Here is a 7,914-nt window from a genome sequence, read left to right as displayed (position 1 = left end):
AATACGCCTGTTTTGAGCGAATAAAGGTGTAAAATGATATACTGTGTCGAGACTATGTTAACCTGGGATAGCGACAAGAAATCAGCAAAGTCAGGAAGGCAGGGGGGGGGGGGATATATTTATTAGACGAAAAGGAAAAAAAACGGGGGAAAGGTCAACAGACAGGAAGACAGTTTACTCCTTTTGAACCGCAATACGGTTCAGGACCGGCTGAGGAAGGTTGTTGAGCTTCGAAATATGGTAGGTTAAAATCACAGCATCAAGCTGGCACAGTGTCTATCAAGTAATGACACCAGGGGCAGAAGATACTCGGAGAGTTCTGGCGGATTCAACACTGATGGGAAGTAGTGAACACCCACCAGTAAGTTGCGGTTATTGAGGCGGTGAATTTCGGTCCATACCGACTCAGGGCATTGCTCCAAGTCGTGGCGACGTATAACTTTTAAGGCATTGGAGTCTGCAATTAGGCAGCCACCGCCACGTGTAGTAGCTCTTCCAGGAAGAACGCGATCTGAACGGTACACACTATAGCAGTTGGGAAAATAAGCGCTGTTCGGGATAGAGTCGTGTAGACAGGTTTCAGACAGACAAAGTATATCGTTAGGATATTTAATATAACCAAGTAAACTTGTGTAGTACAAGTTCAATACAGTTCCAATATAATGTAGCACAAACTAATTACACAAAATGCTTACACAATGCAAAAGCATATCGTATTCCCACTCACACACAGCTGAGAAAACGGGAGAACTCTTCGTACACAGACCCCGCACGTTTTGGTAGTAGAGTCTTGCCTACGCATTGCCGATCCCTATCCGTGGGAGCTTGCTTGTCGGAACTGTGGATCAGGCTGCTATGGAGTCCACCCCTGAACTGCTTGACATAGCAGCCAGAGGGCCACAAGGTAGGATTATGAAGGAGGTCAAAGGCCGCATTTGTCAGTCGATATATGGATAATACAGGGTGTTTCACCTAAGTGATAAAAAAATTCTAACTGGCGACATACTCGCGGGAGGATTGTGGGACTTTCTGAAATTACCTTCTGGAAACTTTTCCCGCCGGTTAGGAAGGCTTTGGACATTTTATAATTCAGTAAAATTTGTTTTCTTAATCGAACTTTCAAAATTGCAAAGCGTAAATAACTTATTTTTAACAGAGATATGAAGTCCTCCACAGATAACCGCAGACACAAGAAAACTATGCGCAGTATTGCAACAGAAATAGTCGGGACAAAAATGACGCTTTCGGCCCGCCCGCTTGACTGTCGCAAAGAATCTCGCACAGAAGGTGCGGCGAGAGGAGAAGGCTTTCCCGCCTCTTGTTTTGCCCAACTTTCCCCCGCTTTGACCTTGATGCTGGTGACGACCGTCTTATCAAACAGAAAATAAAACAACCGTCTTATCACAAAGCGCGGAGCTCGTCAGCTGGAGCCGTTGTCAGTTGCGCCTCGTCTCTGGGCGTGTTCAGACGTGTCTCGTGCGTTCTCCGAAAGTTTCGCGAGCTTCTGAGTTTGTGTCTCATGTCGTGTGGAAGTTAAAACTGCAACGTTCTTCAACGTTCTGGATCCTGGGCCTCTTACTAGTCAACAACAACAACATAGATGAATGGATGATGATGCGTACTAGTCAAAATACTAGTCAAAGTATATGAAAATATAGTAGAAACGATAATTATTATTGTCATGTATTGTATGTCTAAGATGAATATGTTCCTGTTATGTTTTGTATGACGGTATATGTATGTGTGTGTGTAAGTCCTTGTCTGTACCGTCTTCGTGTGCCAATACCAAGGCTTTGGCTGTTTTTGGGCCCGGTAATAAAAATACTATTATTACTATTACTATTATTATTATGAGTAGATTTACACGTAAGGTGAGTCTGGCTGTACTTCGTGGTTACATGCTGCCTGGCAGCCCGTGCCGCGGGGTAAGACTGCGGATAATTTCGATAAACGCGCTTGTTATCTTGAACCTTAATCAGATGGCATAAAGGCAGGTCAGCTGTTGGACGAACTCTATCATGGAAAAGAGCATGAGGGTGGCTATCGGAGAAACACAATCTGAAGTAACGCAAATAACTTTTGAACGCGTTCAATCAGTGGCGTAGCCGGGGGGGGGGGGGATGACGAAGTTAGGTTCCCCCCCCCCCCCACACACACGAAATTCTACCTTTGGTAGTGCATTTGAGAGGGAGGAACGAGGGGGACATCCTCCTCCCCGTGTAAAGTCCCCACAGAGCTCCTTCCGAAATATTTTTCTGCCTTCGGCACTGCGTGGATAACGCAGGGATGGGCGGTATTTAATAGTTAAAATACTGTTTAAAATATAAATGCATGGATTTATACTTTGTATTCAAATAGAGTCTGCAAAAGTGTATTTATATTTGTATTTAAATACTGAGTATTTATTTGTTTTAATACCTTGTACATACATGTAAATACATCAAATGCGCATGTTTCCGAATTTCGCAGCTGCATGTACTGTAGTGACTGAGGCTTTGGTTAGAGGCTAGAAGGTAATCACGTGGTTTGAAGGATTAGTACACTTTTAGAAGTTCCTTTCCGGCATACGTGGATACACTGCACTTGCATGTCAGCAATCGAATGGCGTTAACGTTACTCGTTTCTACCAATACTGCACTCAGTATCAAACATGAGCCTTTGATTCTGAAACCTTAGAATTCAGAAGAAGAATTCCTTAGAAGGACTCCAGGAGCGATGTCTAGATGTTACAGCACCATCTGGATGTGCGTATTGTTCTTCAACTCCTGTGGTGAGGCTTGTGTCTATTATGAACCAACATCGTCTGATCAAACAGGACCTGCATGGACGACAAAGTCGTCTAATTAAATCACTTAACTCAACCCGATCAAGGAATGCTGTTACTTCGTAATGATCTGCTTGATGGTCATATAAACAGTTACTGTATTTAGTCTATATTGATCTTAGTTATTTGCTCATTCAATGTATTTATGACAGTATTTAGGATATTTAAATACTGGAATTATATTTCGTATTGAAATATCGAACTTACAAACTATTTATGCGAACTATTTAAATACATATTTAAGCAAAGTGTTTTATGTTTATATTTAAATCTATAAAAATATATTTATGCCCGTCCCTGGTGGCTATTTTGCAACGAATTCGCAGTTGCTTCAAAAGTAGAGCAAGAAGCACAAGTTAGAAGCAATACGGCAAGAAGTAGTCGTATTAAAATAGAGCTAGGCCACAAGCAAAAGAAAAGTCAAGAGAGCGATATCTGACATTGGGAGATTACTTCCTCATTCTGACTGTTCTGAGTCATACCCATTTCTGTTGCCATTTAAAGATGGTGTGACATTTTACGTACGCATATAGTTCTCCTACCACAGTGCAGATGTTCATGCAAATGCATGTTTTCTTTTTTCTTTTTAAAATGGATAAAAAACGATTTTGGTCTTGGTTAGGAGCCGGTTAGAAGGGTTCTAATGGTCATGGTCTATATAAATGCATGTTTTTCACGTTATGGCATATTTCACATGAAAATGCATGCATAGTGCATATTTTGTCGTACTTTAATATGGTCACTCGTCCTCTTTTTTTTATGGATGATTTTGCTGATTTTGTGAAGGCTTTGGGAACTCATTCGGGAAAAATCCGGTTAGTGTCCAATGTTTTTTTTATTTCGGAGAGGTGTGATGTTCAGATTGCATCCTGTGTGCTTGACTCCGCGATGTACATAAATTGAGTACCAAAGCAATGCCAAGCGCACAATGTTCAAATGTTCGAGATCTTCTAGGGGCTCAAGCGCACTCGCCTGGTGTCAGGATACGTTCACAGCGCATGCATGGCAGATGGGCGGTACTTCGCATTCGCCACTTTCTTTACAGTTACGAGGACGTGTGGTCTGCATTTTAATCTGCAATCTTGAGCAATGTCGAAAGCGTAGCCTTCAGCTGCATGATTTACAAATATATCTCTTGCGCAAGTCTTCTCTGTTGTGTGCTCCCGAACGAAGGCGTTTTTATCTTATCGTTTCACCCCTAATAAAATGCTCGAATTTTGTCAAATATGCAATCGACGCTTCGCTTCCATACGAAGAACAAGGGCGCTGCATACATTCGGAGCTTTTGCTGCATATTTTGAAGTTTCTTTTATTGCATATGTATCAGAGCCCTATTGATTACACCATTCACACGTCGTACTGCAGGCCAGAGTGCCGACGAAAGAATAATTAGTTTTCTCCGCATCGTAGTTATCGGGATACAAGGGTCTGAAGCCGATGTCGGTGCATGTCTGACGTTACAGAATCTACGCATTAGCGCTCGGATATCTCGGGATCACGGCATATTTTCATGTATTCCACGAGGTCAAACCAGGGAGGTTTCAGGATAATCAATTTTGGCTTTCCTAACAACGAATGGATGGCGGTACCTGGGAAAGGGAGGTGTCTTACCGAATGTTCTTTTCAGGCGTCCCCTCCGCGAAGAACATCCGTTAGTCAGAAACCGAGCAAACGGCGTCGCCCACTACACGTGACAAACACGCTGACCCAACTGACCACACAGGCTGACCTTTCCTTTTTACCTGCCCCCTTATTTTTTCGTAATAAACATATCCCCCCTTCCCAGCCCATAACTGGAAACAGCTGTCAAGTAGATACTTAGATTTAGAGCTCCTACGAAGTCCCAGGAACTCTTCCGATCTGTGGACTACAGAAAATATTGCACGGAATATTGCAGATCTTTGTTTCTCTCTCTCTCTTTGTCTCTTGATCTTCATCAATGCGTTGATTCAAAAGTGAAAAGAAAAATGGAGACGGCCTTAACAGAAAACTAGGCTCGGTTACTCCGGACCAGAACCAAATGATGATGATGACGATGATTGAAAGAAAAAAATGGGGATACCAGAACCAAATCAATCCCACCAACAGGTAGATAACCTTGATATTTGCAACGGCGTGGAGGCGCAGGTGGGCGCTGTACTACACGACGTCATGGTGACAGTTGCACAAAAATTCCGATCCCGGCCTGGGCTCCCGGGACCACATTTTAAAACCTCGAAATCTTCGACTCGAGATTCCGAGCAATGCCCCACATTACTGTCGAGGAGACCTGCCGTGACGTCGAAGGTCGCTGTCAGTAAGCCAATCAAATACATTGCACTTCGCGAATACCGAGTGCTGTTGTTATAAGTGATTTTCAATTATTATGGTTTTTATTTTTTTATAGTTTGCACTTTACGACGTATTGCCAAGCGCGACCATCAAATGATGTGGGCCATGATGTACTTACATGTTGGTGTACGTAAAATGCAAACGTAATACATTCTGGCCACATCATGTGGCCAGAATGTACTACGTATACTGTGTCTTCATAGTTATGAACGGAAAATCTCGCTCCGAACTCGCTGAACTTGCATTTCCATTTCGTCGTGATCGTTAGCGTCGCGACGATTGATGATTATATGAGCACCACGCTTCAATCGAAGCACCTCCATGAGCAAAGCGTGCGCAGGCGATCTTTGCTTTCCACGAAGCAGGACGGCTTGTTGGCCGGCACATCATAGTGTTCCAATGGCTAGGTCATGGGAGAATATCCGGAACGCAGGGCCATGTGAGAGTATAGAAAACATTCGTTTTGCCGCATCTTTTCTCACTCGGGGAACATTCCAAGCAAATCGAGAAAAAACACCGTCCTCAATCAGTCCGGTGGGACAGCGGAACCGCGACTGCAAAAGGGGGACCTAAATCGGGCCGTCTGGTCACATTAGTGGTGTCACAACCGGAATAGGATTCGCCATTTACAGTGCCAATCTTCTACGCCGTTTATAAACCCCCTTTGCCATGGGATGTCTATCATCGAGAAAAGCCACACACACGCATAATAGTATAGGATCATGATGCTGACAGCAGTTACAGATGACCCCGCCGTGTCAACTAAAACTGTACCTCACAAGGTTCATTCATTCATTCATTCGTTCGTTCATTCGTTCGTTCGTTCGTTCGTACGTACATACATAGTGTAAGGTTGGGTAAGATGAGACCTTTTTTGCTCGGCGCCGCCTGTCTCAGAGACGCGTTGCTCCATGCGCTTGAAACTTTATTCATAGGTGGCTCTGCATGTCCGCCGTTATTACACGTGAGAATTGTTCGGACTGGTGTTAGCGTTTAAGGGAGAGAAAAAAAAACTCGGTTACTTCTACTTGCAATGTAAAGTCCCGCAAAAAAGGAACGATTTTCTGTAGTCTTTTTTCTTGTCTGCAGGCTTATTCTGTCAATGTAAATCCACTTCCTCTTTGCTTTATTGATTCATCTAGATATATGCAAAATATGGGCACTCTTGGTTGTCCGGTGTTTAACCGAAAAATTAATGCATCCGATGATATGCACGGGGTAAGACGCGACAACCTAATCTAATTCAAATTGAATGCAATTTAAATATGATGTAATTTAGAAACTGATAAGTCAACTATTAGGCAGCTTTATGCTTGTTCCTCAGACATTCTTCTTTTTTTTCATATTGTCAAGGATTTTCTAGCAAATTATCCTGTTTCCTAGGATATTTCCAGCGAAGGAGAAGCTCACTCAAAACCGAGTGACCAGTGACACATCAGACCGGCGGTGCCTTGTTTGCAAAGGAACGTGGAGGGAAACAGCACCGGTCTCTGTGTGGTTTTATTCCTCATCATGTGGGCTGTGAGCTCAAGGTTGTTGTGTAGATGCTCGCATTGCAAAAACTAATCACGGCGTGTCTCATCTTGCCCCAGGGGTTGGGGCAAGACCAGACAATCTTCATTTTTGCATTTCTTGTGATGTGTTTACTTTAAAAACGGGTACGTCCGCTCTGATATACAGACCACAAGCTCTAGACCGCTGAGAATGTGCCCATGGATAGTGTTTGTTTTAAAAACGCGAAAAAGAAAAACTCCATATTCAATTGTAAATTTCTGCCTCATCTTGCCCCACCTTCCCCTACAAACGTACCCACACACGCGCGCGCACACACGCACGCACGCACGCACACACACACACACACACACGCACGCACGCGCATACATACATACATACATACATACATACATACATACATACATACATACATACATACATACATACATACAGACATACAGACATACATACATACATACATACATACATACATACATACATACATACATACATACATACATACATACATACATACATACATACATTACATTACATCAGATTTGCATGCATGTATGCATGCAACGAACCTACTACGAACCTCACTACGAACCTTCCCGAACCACACTCTCCGAGTCTCTTCGTCAGCTGGACTCTCGCCCTTTCTCCCTACCGAAATTGCTTGGTCCCTGGCCCAATCCAGCCCAGCAACGCTCTGCGCTCAAAGGTCTTCTGACATTTCTGGACACCATCGGACTTCGATCGTTATTGTAAAGGGGCACGTTATTTTATTCCCCCCATTCCACCAAGCACTGGGGTAGAGTATCGCCTGTTGCGATGAAACTCCCCACTCTCCAAGGCCGAAAATAAAGTTGTTGTTGTTTGTGACAGGTTTGGTTCCGAGACTGTGAGAGGTACTGGGATACCCAGGTAAATAATAATAATAATAAAACATAAAACACAAGTGAGGCCAGTAGAACCTTCCTTTAATGCAACGCTTTTCCAGTAGAACCTGGATATTGCTGCACTCATTGCTTTATTGCGCAACGGATTTATGCTGCAGCCTGATGTCGTAGTTGGCGACAACCTTTCTTATAAGAGCTGCGCTTCAATTGTGCAACGGTGCTACCGACCTGAAAGCAGTCCCGCCTAGCCCTCTCATGGTACCCCAGACATTTCTCAGGGGTCACGACCCCACACCCACAGGTGCTGGTTCTATCCTGAAGACATTATCACACCCTCCTTCTGATTACACAACACTTCCTGCT

Source organism: Ornithodoros turicata, chromosome 2, assembly GCF_037126465.1.
Source record: "Ornithodoros turicata isolate Travis chromosome 2, ASM3712646v1, whole genome shotgun sequence".
In the NCBI taxonomy this organism is placed as follows: domain Eukaryota; kingdom Metazoa; phylum Arthropoda; class Arachnida; order Ixodida; family Argasidae; genus Ornithodoros; species Ornithodoros turicata.
The sequence above is the reverse complement of the archived record's forward strand: the minus strand, read 5'-3'. Positions refer to the sequence as shown.